We start from the raw sequence: 15801 nt of genomic DNA on the forward strand, positions 1-15801 counted from the left end.
TATACATGACAGGAGCGAGTCAGAGAGGAAAGGCAACGCGAGGGACTCGTTTTGACCTCACCACGTCGCCGACAGCTGTAATTATCCGTGACCCCCCTCAAAATCATTGCAGAAACTGCAGCGCTTCCCTTTCTGCTCATGTGCGAGTCGAGAGGGGACGTAGATAGAATTGTAGAGAGGAGCGCCGAGCAGAGCCAGTTCCCATACAAGGGGGGGGGGGGGGGGTTGGTGACGTGACAAGGCTAGGGATCGAACCCTACTACTATAGGACAGCGCTTGCGAGGAAACAGGATAAGCTTAACGGGCCTCTCACCAGGCCCGATAGCAAATTTTGGTTACCCGCTGGAAGTTGTTACGTGTCCTATAGAGTGCGTTCAGCCGTACAATTTTTTTCAAATCGCCTCATTAATAGTCGAGATAGAAATATTTCAGTGCCGCGAACCCATGATTTCAGCAGGCGAGCTCCACTGCAAAGCGAGACACTATTTCCACTTGCCCCGTCTAGCCTCCGCAAGCGAAATTCATTCTCTGCATTCTCCCGTACCGGACGTCGAGAATCGCGTGACGCATACGTCACGGCACTTTTTTTTTTCGGCGCTGCGCACTTCCGCTGACGGCGTTCCGCGCAGGCTGTTGTGATAGTCTCGTTTCGCGCAGCGCATGATTTTGTGCGCTGTTCACAAGGACACATGACTAGTGGTACAATTAAGTGCTACACGAATACAAGCGGATCGCAGAGCATGACCACGCGCTGGAACACGGTAGGAAGTGGCATAGTATTGGGTACCTGCGCATGTGACTGCACGACCGTGGGAAGAAGCAGATGAAGCGGAAGTACACCTCTCTTGCGTCGGTGCGAAGTAAAACAAAAGACACGCACATTCCGTTTGTGCGTTTTATTATTCCTCTAAACTTCAATTCGTGCATTCAAGCAAAAGATCACACAAATAACAGATGTTGCCTTGAATAATTCTCGAAGCCGCGTGTCACAAAGAGCAACGTAGCACTGCGGACACGAGTACGTCACTGTCCGACTTGGAGCACGGTCGCTGCAAGGGAAAGGGAAAATGGCATTCGCACTGAAATTTCAGACCTTTCGCGGCGCGTAGCGATGCAATTCTTTGCAACCACGATCGTTAGGGTGCATTGTATGCTCTGCGCTCATCAGCTCAAAATGAAAAGACCTGGTGAGGGGCCCTTCAAGTTCAAGGAACGGTACAGTACGTTCCTGCCATTTCTGAAAAATAAACACCATGCAAATGTGTTGAGCGGACAAATTACGCAGGGCGTCCAGAAGCAGAGCCACATTAATTAATGCGCACCGCAGGGTCCTGGCGACACTACGGAAGCGGTCGACCTTCTGTGCCCGCCGCGGTAGATTTGCGGCTATGGCATTGCAAGAGGTCGCAGATTTGATCCCGACCGCGGCTGCCGCATGTCGACGGGGGCGAAATAGAAAACGCACGTGCACTTGATTTCGGTACACCTTAAGAACATCACGGTGTCTAAATAAATCCGGAGTCCACCACTACTGTGTGCCTCATAATCCCATTGTGGTTTTAACACGTACCAGCCCCGTACTCCAATTCACGTTGAATACTTCTGCCACGATGCGATGTGCCAGGTGAGGCAATGACAATGTAAGGTCGAGGAAACGGAGGAAATCATCTTCCTTGACCTCAAGCCCGTGTTCTCTAATGATCATGTTTGCTGGACATATGAACCCTATGCGCTCAAACCACTCCTGCCCTTCTCATTAGCACACAGTAAACTAGTAAAGAGGGCTATTGTTCAGGCCTGCTTCTCCAACGCCTGAGACTGGTCCTGCCGCCACAGCCTAAATGGCACTTTTCAAGCACAAGTTACACCCCTGAAAGCGTCGGGCTATCCTGATGGATTACTCGTCTCAGTAGCTGAGGCAATCCACAGAAAAAGAAAACCTAACAATGAAGCCATGGCCACGGAAGAGCAGTCCAAAGGACCGTAAGGTCGCGGTGATTACATACAAGCATCAAATCGGCCATCGTCTTTAAAAAAATCGGTGAGCGGGTTGGTGTACATGTTGTTTTCTGTCCCACGCAAGCTTTATTCGTTGTCAAGAAAAAGCACCCCTATCAAGAAACAAAAAGCCCAGTGTGAAGTCAGGAACCGCAACCGTTACGTGGATTGTGTACAGCGGGTTGTGTACAGAATCCCCTTGAAATGCGGCGCATTTCATAGGTCAGACAGGCAGGTGTTTGAACGATCATCTGCGTGAACATGCAAATAATGTTATGAATGGAAAGGAAGGCTTCTTAGCCCTACATTGTAGCGCGTGCAGTTGCACCTCTCTGAAATAAACAGAAGCAATCTTCACATACAGGGATGATTGAACGCGCATCGTCATTGAATCGGCTAGCATGGCACATGAATAATGCCTGTGTATAAGCAAGCGATCCCTGGCCTTATCACGAAGCGAGTTGGCATTCTTAGACAAGGCCAGCGCGTACAGTGAGTAGTGATGGCAGCTTCATAACATTTACTACTCGATTGTTTTCATCTTTATTGTTTGTTTTTACATAGATTGTTTTGTCGTTTTCCCTGTTTTTTCTACATAACACCTTGCACCAGGCCGTAAAATTGCAGGTGGCAGTAAGCACTTGCCCTCATTTTTTTTTTCCTGTGCCCCGTGTCCCACTTAGCACTATACCACAGAATCTAAGTTACGTTTCAGGGAACCGAGAAAAAAAGTTAGTTAAATGTTCTAATCTTTTTGCATAGTTCTAGTAATTGCACACACTGTTTGGCTATATATCGGCACTTTGAGATCTACAGAGCTAAAGAAGCTGCAGCACGATGTTTCTTGTGAAAATTCAGTACACAAAGAAATACCCACAAAAGTGAGTATATATTGCTATTGTACATCACATAGCTCTAAAACAATAACAGCTACACAAGAAGTAATGACTTATTTGAAATCTGCATAGAAAGCTCTTATCATTGGCTGAATTTTGAAACATCTAATACAAGTAATCAAAAAAAGTTGTTTCGAGGGGCGTCTCCCCTTAATTGTCAGTGCGTTGCAAAGCATTAGGTTTGAAACTGGTTTGAACACCGCATGGGCCTTCCTTCCAGGTGGTCTGTTGCTATTGGTAGCAGCTGCTCTAGCAAGCCTTGTATTACAATCATTGTATATAAATATGCGTTCTTTCTTGCAGGACCCTGCCAAGGTACATTATGTACCTACAGTGACATTCAATGGGACCTTGTTGACTGCACAAGAATTTACTGTCTGTAAGGCATTTCTAATAAAGAAAATACCCTGTCGGCAGCCATTGAGATGCAAATGGCCCTGTACTGGGTGTTAAATACTGCCTTTCACAAGAAAGCGCAAAGAACATTTCACCTTTTGTGTGAACTGCTGAGAGTGCCAAGTGGTCTGCGGACGACACCACTCGTCTGTGTAGCTCAGACTTTTGAGCCAGTGAGCGTGTCATGCAAATGCCAGGTTTTTATAAGTGCGACCGTCCTGCTTTACACCAGTCATAATAAATTATTTTTGCACTTTCTTGGATTGTTTTTGCACAACTGGATATTATTACTGATCTCTCCTTTACACAACCCGATGAGAAATCAATCAAGCAGTTTGAATTGGGGCCATCACGTTCTTAGAAACATTTTTTTCGTTTGTCACTTGGGAGAACTGGTGGTCCCTTCGGGAGCACTCGAAACAAGCAACCATTGCTTCCTTAGCAAGCATTGTAAAAGAGATACCGTTGCTCCTTTGAAAGGCATCGGTGGAAAGCAGCTATTGCGCTCTAGGGGAGTATTGGGAAACGGTAATTGTTGCTACTGTGAGGAGTATAGGGAAAGAGCAACCGTTGCTCCCTTGAAGAGTACTGGGAGAGAGAAACCGTTGCTCCCTTGAAGAGTATCAGGAGAGAGCATCCGTTGCTCCCTTGAAGAGTATTGGAAAATAGTAACCGTTGCTCCCTTGAAGAGTGTTGGGAGAGAGCAACCGTTGCATCCTTCAAGAGTATCGGGAGAGGGCATCCGTTGCTCCCATGAGTATCGGGAGAGAGCAGCCGTTGCTCCCTTGAGTATTGGGAAAGAGTAACCGTTGACCCTTTGAGGAGTATTGGGCAAGAGGAACTGTTACTCTAAAGGGAGTAACAGTTAATCCCGTCACAGTTACCTCTAAAGGGAGGAATGGCTGTGGCAGATGAGTTCCTCCCCTAAAGGAGTAACGTCAATACCGCATTTCCTCTTTTTCTTCTTAGAATGTAGAGGTTATGAAATATGGCACCCAACAACGCCTCAAGCAAACATCTCTCCCTGTGTGTTCTGCGTCTACGCAGACAAAGAGCAGTGGTGCACGCAAGGTAACTTTTGACATCAACACACCACTCTCATGTTAGACTAAACGTTCAAGAAATTAAGCTTTCGCCGTTAAAATCACCGCTAATTATCGTCAATCAAAGCAACCAGCGCAGAAAAGCTTTCTGCGCTGGTTTCTACGTGTGGGACTATATAATTTTTACCGTAAACCCGACGAAGCGACGCACAAACAACTCCCAATGCACAACACAACTTTCTTTGGAATTTGATATGGATAGGGGGATAGCGCGCGAACGAAATCCCCACTACCAAAAAACTGCATGCCCCACCTGCTCCAGTTTGTGGTAGTGGCAGGGGTCAGCACGAGCGCAGTGCAATGCCCGCGCCTCTCCCTGGGGGCACCGCCTTTTTTTAGAGAGAAAATTTTATTTTCTAAGTGATCTACAAAAACAAAAAGATCCTGTTCATATCGTACTTGTGCATACAATATCGCATCTTGTGTTCGATCGCATATACAGAGAAGACTAGGTATACATGGTGCACACGTAAAAACTCATAAAGTGGTCAGTGACAGTGCATGTATCAGACATGGAACGAAACCTCGCCTACATTCATAGCAGGGAAGGATAGGCAGGGTCACTTTCGCGTTTCTGAGACGAATGAGCCGCATTGACCAGCGCAGAAGAAAGGCTTCTTCCCTAAGTACCGCGTTCAGGTGTGTTATCGTCAATGTTCGTAAACGATGCAGCAGAGGAAACATGGCCTTCTGCGGGCGTCCCCGCAAGCAAGTAAGACCCCTCCGCTTCCACAATACAAACGCGCCAATGCACATCATTATTTCAACAAAAATGTCTCTGTGGCGACTCTGCCGTTGCATGGAAACATGAAACATGCGCCTCACCAGACGCCAAAAGGTGCGCGCCATAGAACATTCATGAATGACATGATTCAATGTTTCCGTCTGACCGCATTGCCAACTTGAGGCGGAGGGCGCCACGCCGCAAGGCGGTGAGCCGTCGGCGGCGCTTGCCATTTGCCATTCTCGTAGCCAAGTGAAGTTACGGACATCGGCTGGAAGGGAGGCTGTAATCATGGGCCTGAGCCTTCTTGCGCAGCATTTACCCCGCTGGTCGTCGCTCAAGGCTTTGAAGGCAATACATTCACATATTTCAGTAGGCAACATCTGTTTCAACTCGCAGTCTGGCAAGGCATCTTCAAAAAGGTGCAGCGATCTCACAACGTATGTGTAAAACGACGGTGGCCGCTCAACTGCCAGTCCCGTCTATACTGCCATGTCAAAGAATCGGCACGAAGTGACTATTAGGTACGTTGTGAGCTTTCTGCCACGGTACATTACACCAGAGACAAGTTCCCACGTGCTTCTTAAACCCAACGCACTACACATGACGTCAAGATCTGGTACGGTAAAACCACCCATTTTTTTCGGCAAGCGGACAAGGCCACTTGCGACACTTTCTGGGTGTCCATCCCAAAAGAAGCCACACGCAGTGGCTAGCCTTTGCAGAACCCGACGAGGCGAGCGTGCGACTTTAGCCACGTAGAACAGGGACGCTGCAATGCTAGTCTTAGTGAGGTGTGCGCGCTCAGAAAAGGGCAAGCGAAAAGTTCTCGCAACTTCAATGCGCTTATCTGCATTTTGCCCAATTTCTTTCCAGGTGAAGCGGGCTACTTCGCCAGATGCCTGAAAGGTCCCACCCAGGACTTTTACTCCATCGACCTCGTGGACACCATCGGGAAATTCTTCATAAAATGTTCTAAAGCGCAATGCTTAACTTTTCGCTGGATTGAGGCGCGCACCAAACATGCAGCTGTAAGTATGAAACAGCCGCATAAATGCCCTGTAGCTATCAATATTACGAATAAAAAGAGAAAGATCATCAGCGTATGCTGCTATTTTTATCTCACCCTGGCCAGGGAGGGGAAAACCGCGTATCGATTTGCAACTCTGGATCTGTTGCAGCAAAGGCTCTATAGAGAGTACGAAAAGTCCGGAAAGTTGACAACCCTGCTGCATACCACGGCTCATGGCGATGGGGTCGGTTAAGTACCCATTAATTATGAGGTAGGCTTCCAGATCTGTATAAAGCAGACGGAGAACTTGCACTAAACGTGCGGCAAAGCCGAAGCATTCCAATACTGCAAAGAGAACTTCGCTCTACCCCGATAGCATGCTTTTTCTTGATCCAAGGAAATAAAGGCACCAGAAACCTATGTTCGCGCAGCAAACATGAACAGATGACGGGTCAAAGCAAGTAAAAAAAAATCGTGCGACCGGGAAAACAGCATGTTTGAATGTTACCGATGAGTTCGGGAAGAACGGTTGTTACGCGGTGTGCTAGGACAGCGGCAAGAATTTTATAGCCAGAGTTTAGTAAGGAAATGGGTCTCCATGCTTTCGGGTCGAACGGTTCACCGCCGCTGTTTAAGATGAGTATAACTCGGCTTTCACAGAACGTTTTTGGACGGACCCCGTCAGCAAGAAGCCCGTTGAGCATCGACAAGAGATCAACATGTATTTCAGCAAAGAAAATCTTGTAAACGATTAGCTGTAGCCCGTCAGAGCAAGCCGCAGCTGAGACGCTCATTCGCTGAAGAGTAGAAGGCAAAGCTCTTCAAGGGTCACCGGACTACATAGGTTCTCATGGTGCTCTTCGGGTGTACGGGAGACGCCTGAACTCGCGTACAGCTACGCCCAGGTGCTCAGTGTTTGTACTTTCTGCAGTGAATGGGTTTGTGAAATGAGTGTTAAAGACGGCCGTTATGTCCTCTGCTCGTTCAGACTGTGGTCCGCTGGGCAACTCAACGAATGGAAACGTTGAACGTTCTTCTAAAGAACCGTTGCGGACGCTACGGAGAACGGCAGGACCTGCTACAGGCCTACCGCTGACGTACGACTGCGCGGCAGTGCGGGAGTTAAGACGGAGTAGAAGTTCGCAGTGCGCCTTCAGCTGGTTCAGATAATCTTGTACGGTGAACGTAAGTGGTTCGCCTCGCCACACGATACACGCTTTTCGGATCGTGTCGTTCATTTCTGCTGTTAACCGTTACTTTCTCTTCCGTCCTGCTTTAATTAGCTCAGCACGCCAGCTGTCCTTCAAAGAGACCCAACCGCACGGTGCCGGTGAAGGGCTGCACGCGTTTTCAATTAAATGCAACACGCAAGGCAGCTACGCTCGCTGGATCACGCGCTAATGTCGCGTCCATTTTCCATTGGTTCCTGAGCGGGCATGGCCGGTGAAATAGCAGCCTTACTGACATTGGAAAGTGGTCAGAGATGCGCGGTACACCTGGAGGAAACTTCAAAACTTCACAGCTATTCACATGGGCGGCTAGCAACTCAGGGAAAAAATAGAACCGATCTAATCGACTCATGCTGGAGCCTCGTTGCCACGCAGCAATAAACTCATCTCCATGATTGTGTACCCAGACGTCTCTAAGCTTGAAATTGCGGATTAGCTGTCTCAGTGCGTGTGCTCCGCTGTATGGCCTGCCCTGTCTACGCCCACTCACATCTCTGTAAGGATCCTCGACGCTGTTGAAATCTCCAACCAAAAAAAAGTGCGATAATTGTCAAACATGAGAGTCAAGCGAATAGAAAAACTCAGATGTAAACGATAGCTGAGCCGGAGCATAAATTACAACTCCACAGCCATGCGTGCGTCTATCAAAGCCAAAATGACAATGGGCGCCCCTACGAAAAACTAACGTAATAAACAACTCCGACTCCGCACATAAAAGAATCTGTTAACGAAAGAAAAAAGGCCTCAACACCAAAACGCGAACAAAAGGATTGAACGACATACGGGGAACTAAAATAAGTTTCTTGCAGAAAAAGGATATCTACGCGGCGTGCTCTAGCGAAGTTCATGATCTCCCTCTGCTTGTCTAGGCCTCTAAAACCCCGAACATTCGGAGAAAGAAAATATATCATCGCCATTGTAAAGAGAACCGCAGTTGTTATAGATACAACGAAAAAAGGAAAAAAGAATCGGAAAGCCATTGTGACTACGAGGAGTTTGTGGGGCTTACTGCTATGTGGTGAACCTTCAGAGTCCGTGGACGGGGGTGGACACGTTTTGTGGCTTGACGATCAATGTCCATGGCACTGTGAGGCGACATCTCAAGCACACCTTCTGAACGCCTCGATAGTCGCACATTACTGTGAAACCTCTAACGAGCAGGAAGTTAGGGATAGGTTTCTTCATCTCGATACGAGCCACTCGGATGCCAGTGCCGACTCCCGGGCGACCCTTGAAGACTGGCTCGTGGACTTGCTGGACATCGCCGTAGACAGGAAGAGCTGCCGCCAAGGCTGCATCGCCGACCCAAAGTGGCACTCGGAAGACTGAAACGTGGAACTATTTCGGGACCGACGTTGACTAGCGGTACCGACACGCCATTCAACACAATAGCGCCTCGACTCTTGAACTTCGAAGCTGCACTGTGATTTGCGGCAGCTGATCCGAACTTTACGCCTCCCATGTGCTGGAGGGACTTGATACCGGAAGGACCGGTCACGGCTGGGGCGTCAATTACATCATTCACGGTACTGCCCTCTGGGGCACTGAGGACAAAACAGTGCGCCGTGAGTGGCTGTGCGGAGAAGGCCATCAGATGGCGGGGCAGAGCCCTGGCTCCAGCCCTGGCAGCACATGGGAGGATGGAGAGGGCGCTAGAAGGAAGTAAGATCGAGTTTAATCTCTCATACAAACAGGCGGGTACAGTAGCAGAGCAGCAGCTTCCAGCTTTATTTTATGCGGACGACGTTGTGTTGCTAGTTAAGAAGCAAAGTGATTTGCAACTTCTGGCTAGCATCTGTGGAAAGGAAGGCAACAATTTAGGTTTGAAATTTAGTGTTAGAAAATCAGGTTATGGTATTCAACGAAAACAGTGAACAGACAGTGGCGATACAGGGCCAGGAAATACCTCGCGGAACAGAATACAAGTACCTTGGTTTATGGATAAACGAAGGCAATAGATCATAACATCCATCCATCCCATGGCGAAACGATGCGGTGCCTGGAAGGACAACATCGGCTGTGCAAAGCCCGTCGAAGTAAGGCACCGCAAGTAGCAACTATTTTTGAAACTTGATATGGATAGGGGGATAGCGCGAACGCAGTCCCCCACTGCCAAAAATTGCATGCCCCATCTGCCCCAGTTTGGGGTAGTGGCAGGGGTCAGCACGGGCGCAGTGCAATGCCCGCGCCTCTCCCTGGGGGCACCGCCTCGCTGATCACGGTTACCCCGGCACCAGGTAAGTATGCCGGGCCACCGTCGCGACATCGGTGCACAGCCCTGGCGATCCGATATGCGGCGCCGGTGCGGAGTTGACGACAACTGAAGATTACTGTTGTCTCTCGAGAAATTGCGATGCGCGTTTGCAAGAATTCAAAGCAGCAATGATTATTGCAAAAGTCTGTAAAGCTAAATTTGACGTAACCTGCAGCTACATTGAGAGAGGCCCCAATTTTAGTGATTATCATGCTCGTTTCGCGAGCGCAAAGTTTTCGCGCCACTAGTGCGCCACCGCTGCAGTTGTATCAGGTCAGCCACACGGCGATACAGACAACCGCGCGAAATTTCCACGAGTGGCGCAAGACGGAAAGTGATGGTTAGGACTGAACGATCCGTTTAACAGGAGGCTTTAGCTCGGGGGCTCCATATCTAAATAGGTGGGAAAGTAGAAATCACTTTTCTCGACAACCACTGCACGAAGTTCGTTGAGGTTTGCTGCCTTTAAAGGGAAAATGTTAAAATCTAGTGACTGTTCACAGCGGATTTTTTTTTTTTTTCAGTCGTCAATTTTTTACAGCGAAGCTGTTAGCCTTTCGGTGGTCGGCATTGTTCATGTCCGTCCGTGAGCAGAAATTATCAGCAATGGCTCATCCACCTAGTAATGCAGAGGCTACAAGCACTCAGCAAAGTCAACAGTGCGTACATTCATTGGAATCACGCATACAAGCTACAGAACGGCATATGTTGTAACGAACAAGCTCAAGATCACGAGCCACCCGCGTGCAAGGCGAGTATTATGCCACTCAACCACCGAAGCCACGTGTAAGAAGTAACCTACACTTCTGCGCCGATGAAGTTTCACGCGAAATGTCGATGCAGTTGAGTCGCAAGCTGAACCGCAGCAAGATAACAGTATCACATATAAAACGACAAAGCAGACAGTCAGTCTACCGCCTTCTTCAGTGAAGTTCAACCAGTCACACGGTGGATCTATGCGCCTCCGTTTACACCCTGGAAAATGTGTCGTGCAAGAAGCGAACATGTGGGTCTGGTAGCTGGATTTAAAGAGTTCAGCCGTAGCCTCCTATACATATTTCTTTTTTTTTCCATGCCGGCCCAGTGGCGCCATAACAGAGGGTCGCTGAGATTGCGCCGCTTTTCCAATAGTTTCTACGTTTGTGGAATCGCGGGTACAGTCACGTGGAATCGTTCCTGGCACGTGATCGCACGATATGCAAAAGCCAAAGACCGGACCAATACGGCATGGAGTGCCCAGCTAAAATTGTCCACGGCAGCAGCAAGAACAGGGATCAAAAGACTGGGAATGTAGTGCTGCCGCAGTGGACTCCCATGGTTCCCATGCACATGCGGAGCGAGTGGGCAAGCGCTAAAAAATATAGAAGGCTAAGATTCAACAAAATCAGCACGCAAAGACACCCGCCAAGTGAACCCACGCAGTTGTGGGCGGTACCCACATGCCTAGCTTACTATACAGTGCCCACTCTTTGTGTTGAACGTTGTCGGTATTGTTGAACAAGCTGGACAAAGAGCAGTTTGATCTTATTTCTGAGCCTCATTAAGGAGCCTAATTATTTTAGCGGGACAGACTGTTTCAAAGCTCCTTTCTTCTCTTGCGATTTTGTTACTCTTGTAGCTGCTGCTCTGGCCATGTGCCCTGCTTCTCGCATTCCACAGGTGGGTGGATGACCCCTGGTGTTGCGGTAAGCATATATTGCAAATGCTGATATGCAGGGGTATTTTCTTATGGAAGTTGCTTATTTAGTCTTCGTCGCTTCGCTCTCTATCACACCAGCTCATGTACGATCGTGTATATGCATACTGCATGTTTTCTTTTACCACATGTAAAAGTTTTGTTTCGCTTTTCTCGGTTAAAAGTATTTGAACTGCTTTTTTTTTTTTGCGCTGTCGTGGCTGCAGTGCTGTTGTCACTGTGCAGGGAATCGCAACCGCTTAATCGTCAGGCTGATGCCTCAGCTTTCAGGTCCTACTCTTTTCTGCAAAAGGAAATAAAACTGAGTTGAACTTCCACCAGTGACAAGGAGTATTCCCTGAAGCAAAGGTTCCGCCCAGCTACTCAGTGGGACGGAAGTAAGTCATGAAGTGGTAGACAGCTTCTTTTTTATTATAAGGGAAACAATCATGAGCAATTCCCCTCTGTGAGGGTATGATGATTTACCTGACTGCCTTAATTATACCCTAGCTATATTATACGCAGACGATACGACTGTTGCCCTTTCGGATAAATCATTACTTTGGCTAACTTCGACACTAAACAGTGATCTGCTAAAGATTACTGAATGGTGTAACGCCAATTTTCTAGTTATATACCCTACGAAAACGCAATTCATGGTATTTAAGTCATCACAGAGACATTTACCTTGCTCTCCGACCATAAATCTGGCATCGCACTCCTTGCTCCACTTGTGTTTCTTTCCTCGGCATCAAATTAGATCCCCACCTTAAGTTTACTAACCACATTGCACACATCAAACAAAAAACAGCATTTGGCATTAATTAGAGCACTACTCAAATCACGTGCATTTTTTCCAAAGAAGCATTATTATCGTTATACTTCGCTTTCATTCATAATCATATCATTTATGGTACCGCTTCTTGGGGTAATACTTATCATTGTCATCTTTCCTCTATTAAGCACATTCACAATCAGGCTATCCGCATCATAACGCGAAGCCATTTTTTTCTCTAACGCTTCGTCCCAGCTACGTACAAACCGCATTCTTCAAGTTACTGATTTGTTTAACTATCATTTAGCGATATTTTTCAAATTACTAACTCAACAAGTTTCTTACAACTTCGTTAGTTCCGATTTCCTTTTTAATCCCAATAACAAAAGCTTTGCCGCAAAAGGAAATTTCTTGTTGCCTTTATGTCATACTAATTACGGAAAAATGGCTTCCTCTTCTTGCGCGCTTGAACTTTGGAACAACCTTCCATATTCCATTAAGTTGTCATCCACCTTGTACTCTTTCAAATATGAACTCAAGAATTATTTGCTGTCTGATTAATTTCCAACAATGTTATTTTGCTATTTAGAAGCTGTGTAATTTCCATTTATTGTGCATCTTTCCTCTTCCTTCTGTCTTTTATGTGTGTCGTCACTCAGTTTCTTGGTTATAATTTTGCTTAATTCATAATTTGTTTCTCTGCTCTGTATTCCGCTTTATTTCTTTATATAACTTCTAATCCAAGGGTCCCTGTGCAGTCCCTGACTTAGGGACCCTTGTGTGTATACCATTTTGTGTAACAAATTGTTATGAACGAATAACAAGCTGAAACTGAAATGAAGAGCGAAGCTGTTTGACACATCACGCAGAATGTTGAACGAAGGTACAAACACATTTCTCGTCCTGATGGCTGGTGATCGTGACGATAAGTACGCGCACATATTCTCGCCTCACCTCTTTTGTTAAATGAGTAAGCTCTTGTATGGGCATGCAACGAAAAATCTGTCCGTCCCATCAGACAATAAATGGCTCATGCCCCCGTAAGCGAGCAACAAAATCTATCTAAGTGTACTGATCTTGAAAATTGTGCCTTTTAATATTGACTAATCTACTGAAAATGCATATACATGTTATGAAGCGTATAAGGTTTTGCATAGAATGGCGCGATTTTGCATCTAATTCGGGAGCCGAGTTTTAGCAGGCGCAGATTTGTTGACGGACACGAAAAATGCACAGAACCCCAGCCTTAAACAGCTGAAATATGTAGCATTCGAGTATGGGTCACCTAGTCAGCGAAGCGACCCGGAAGTGCGATATGCGCCACGGAGGGACATGCCCTAATTCGTGCGAGTTCGATTACAAGTTAAACCTAAAGTGCTTAACGACAGTTGAAAAACAGGGTGCCTACATTGCGTCGAAGTCGTAGGGAGACAATGGCCAATCACGCAAGAGCATTTTACTGCGCTGGCCGACGTTTTCAGTCTACGAATACACAAAGACGTCGAGGCGACACGCAGCAACACCTCCCAATGAGCAACTATTTTTGGAATTTGACATGGATAGGGGGATAGCGCGAACGCAGTCCCCCACTACCAAAAATTGCATGCCCCATCTGCCCCAGTTTGGGGTAGTGGCAGGGGTCAGCACGGGCGCAGTGCAATGCCCGCGCCTCTCCCTGGGGGCACCGCCTCGCTGATCACGGTTACCCCGGCACCAGGTAAGTATGCCGAGGGAGCGTCGCGACATCGGTGCACACCCCTGGCGATCCGACAAGCGGCGCCAGTGGAGAGTTGACGACGACTGAAGATTACTTTTGCCTCTGAATATAATTCGATGCGCTTTGGAAGGAATTGAAAGCAGAAATGTACATTGCAAAAGTCTCTAAAGCTAAATTCGACGTGACCTGCAGCTGTTATGAGAGCGGCTGCAAATTTTGAGTGATTATCATGCTGGTTTCTGCGAACGCAGAGAAGTTGTCGCGCCACCAGAGGCGCCACCGCTGCGGTCGTTTCCGAGGTGGTCTTTTCAAAACATAATTGTTCGTATCAGGCAGCCCAAGGACGTTTTTAAAAACAGTGATCCAGCCAACCGGCGATGGAGACGACCGCTTACAACTCCAACAAGTGACGATAGACGAAACGTGTCCGTTAGGATAGAACGATTCGTTTAACTGCTCAATTGCTGTGCGGTCAATTTCGTGAACGCATGCCCACTCGGCTTTAATGTAAATTTCGGCAACTGCAGTGATATCTAAAAAAATAAAGCACATGAACACGTCTGTGCACAACACAAAATACCCAGAAGTCCGCGAGTAAGGTACGACACTGCGAACGTGTCGTCGCCTTGGCTTCGTATCCTGAACTCGTGACAAGTCTGACAACGCGCTGGGGCCGGCTGCATGCAGTTTGAGTAACTGCAGCCTGGTAGAGGCTAAATATTCCAGAAAACATGTAAAAATAGAAGTCGAACGCTAATATAAAAAGAAAAGACACTGACTCGAATGTAGGAAAAAAAAAAAAAAAAAAGATGCGTCGGCCGGGAATCGAACCCGGGCCACCCGCGTGGCAGGCGAGTATTCTACCACTGAACCACCGACGCGATAAGGCCAAGCGGTGCCGCCGTTCAGTGTAGAGCACGGTGTAGTGTAGAGGCATGTCAGCGTCATTATAGACGACGGCCGTTCTAGGGTCATCCGACAGGCCCAGAAGACATCTAGGAGACTATGGGGCCACCTAATCGTTACTTCGGCAGGGTCGCTGTCGCCTGAAAGGGAGGAAGTACACTCGCCAGCTGCAGAAATGAAGTTGTTCGCGGACCGCACCTTGTGCTTCTCGATTGAGCGGCCGTGGCCATGGTGACCAAGACCGCAAGTGGCAACTATTTTTGGAATTTGATACGGATAGGGGGATAGCGCGAACGCAGTCCCCCACTACCAAAAATTGCATGCCCCATCTGCCCCAGTTTGGGGTAGTGGCAGGGGTCAGCACAGGCGCAGTGCAATGCCCGCGCCTCTCCCTGGGGGCACCGCCTCGCTGATCACGGTCACCCCGGCACCAGGTAAGTATGCCGAGACAGCGTCGCGACATCGGTGCACACCCCTGGCGATCCGACAAGCGGCGCCTGTGCGGAGCTGACGACGACTGAAGATTACTTTTGCTTCTGAATATAATTCGATGCGCTTTGGAAGGAATTGAAAGCAGAAATGTACATTGCAAAAGTCTGTACAGCTAAATTTGACGTGACCTGCAGCTGTACTGAGAGAGGCCGCAATTTTGAGTGATTATCTTGCTGGTTTCCTGCGAACGCAGAGAAGTTGTCGCACCACCAGAGGCGCCCCCTCTGCGGTTTAGGCTGGAAGAAAGCGGAAGAGAAAATTCCTAAGCGCACAGCCACAGGGCTAGACGAGGTTCCCGTTAGGCTGATAAATGAATTGGCACCAAAAATTAAGGAAGCTCTGGTGAAAGCAGTGGAAAGACTTTAAAACATAGACGAATACCAGACAGTTGGCGACAAAGTAGAATGAATTTAATTTATAAAGGTAAGGGGGAGAAAGACAGAATTGACTCGTATAGACCGTTGACCATTACATCGGTAATATACAGGCTAGCAATGCAGGCAATCAAATTAAAGCTTCAAGCATGGGCAGAGAATCATGGCATTTTGGGAGAGCTTCAAAATGGCTTTAGAATAGATAGGCGTTTGGATGATAACTTGTTTGTTCTTACTCAGTGTATTGAAA

The 15801-nt window shown here is 47.6% G+C and overlaps 4 non-coding genes across 4 annotated transcripts; all 4 read right to left on the bottom strand.

Moving 5' to 3' along the window:
* Nucleotides 1-9439: 9439 nt before the first annotated feature.
* Nucleotides 9440-9603, bottom strand: LOC126541023 (U1 spliceosomal RNA). Its single transcript, XR_007601606.1, has one exon. It is a non-coding gene; the product is annotated as a U1 spliceosomal RNA (small nuclear RNA).
* A 4020-nt stretch (nt 9604-13623) lies between these two features.
* On the bottom strand, nt 13624-13787 carry LOC126541011 (U1 spliceosomal RNA). Its single transcript, XR_007601599.1, has one exon. It is a non-coding gene; the product is annotated as a U1 spliceosomal RNA (small nuclear RNA).
* An 802-nt stretch (nt 13788-14589) lies between these two features.
* Nucleotides 14590-14660, bottom strand: TRNAG-GCC (transfer RNA glycine (anticodon GCC)). Its single transcript has one exon. It is a non-coding gene; the product is annotated as a tRNA-Gly (tRNA).
* A 303-nt stretch (nt 14661-14963) lies between these two features.
* On the bottom strand, nt 14964-15127 carry LOC126541034 (U1 spliceosomal RNA). The gene has a single exon (XR_007601614.1). It is a non-coding gene; the product is annotated as a U1 spliceosomal RNA (small nuclear RNA).
* Nucleotides 15128-15801: the final 674 nt, after the last annotated feature.

Source organism: Dermacentor andersoni, chromosome 2, assembly GCF_023375885.2.
Source record: "Dermacentor andersoni chromosome 2, qqDerAnde1_hic_scaffold, whole genome shotgun sequence".
Lineage (NCBI taxonomy): Eukaryota > Metazoa > Arthropoda > Arachnida > Ixodida > Ixodidae > Dermacentor > Dermacentor andersoni.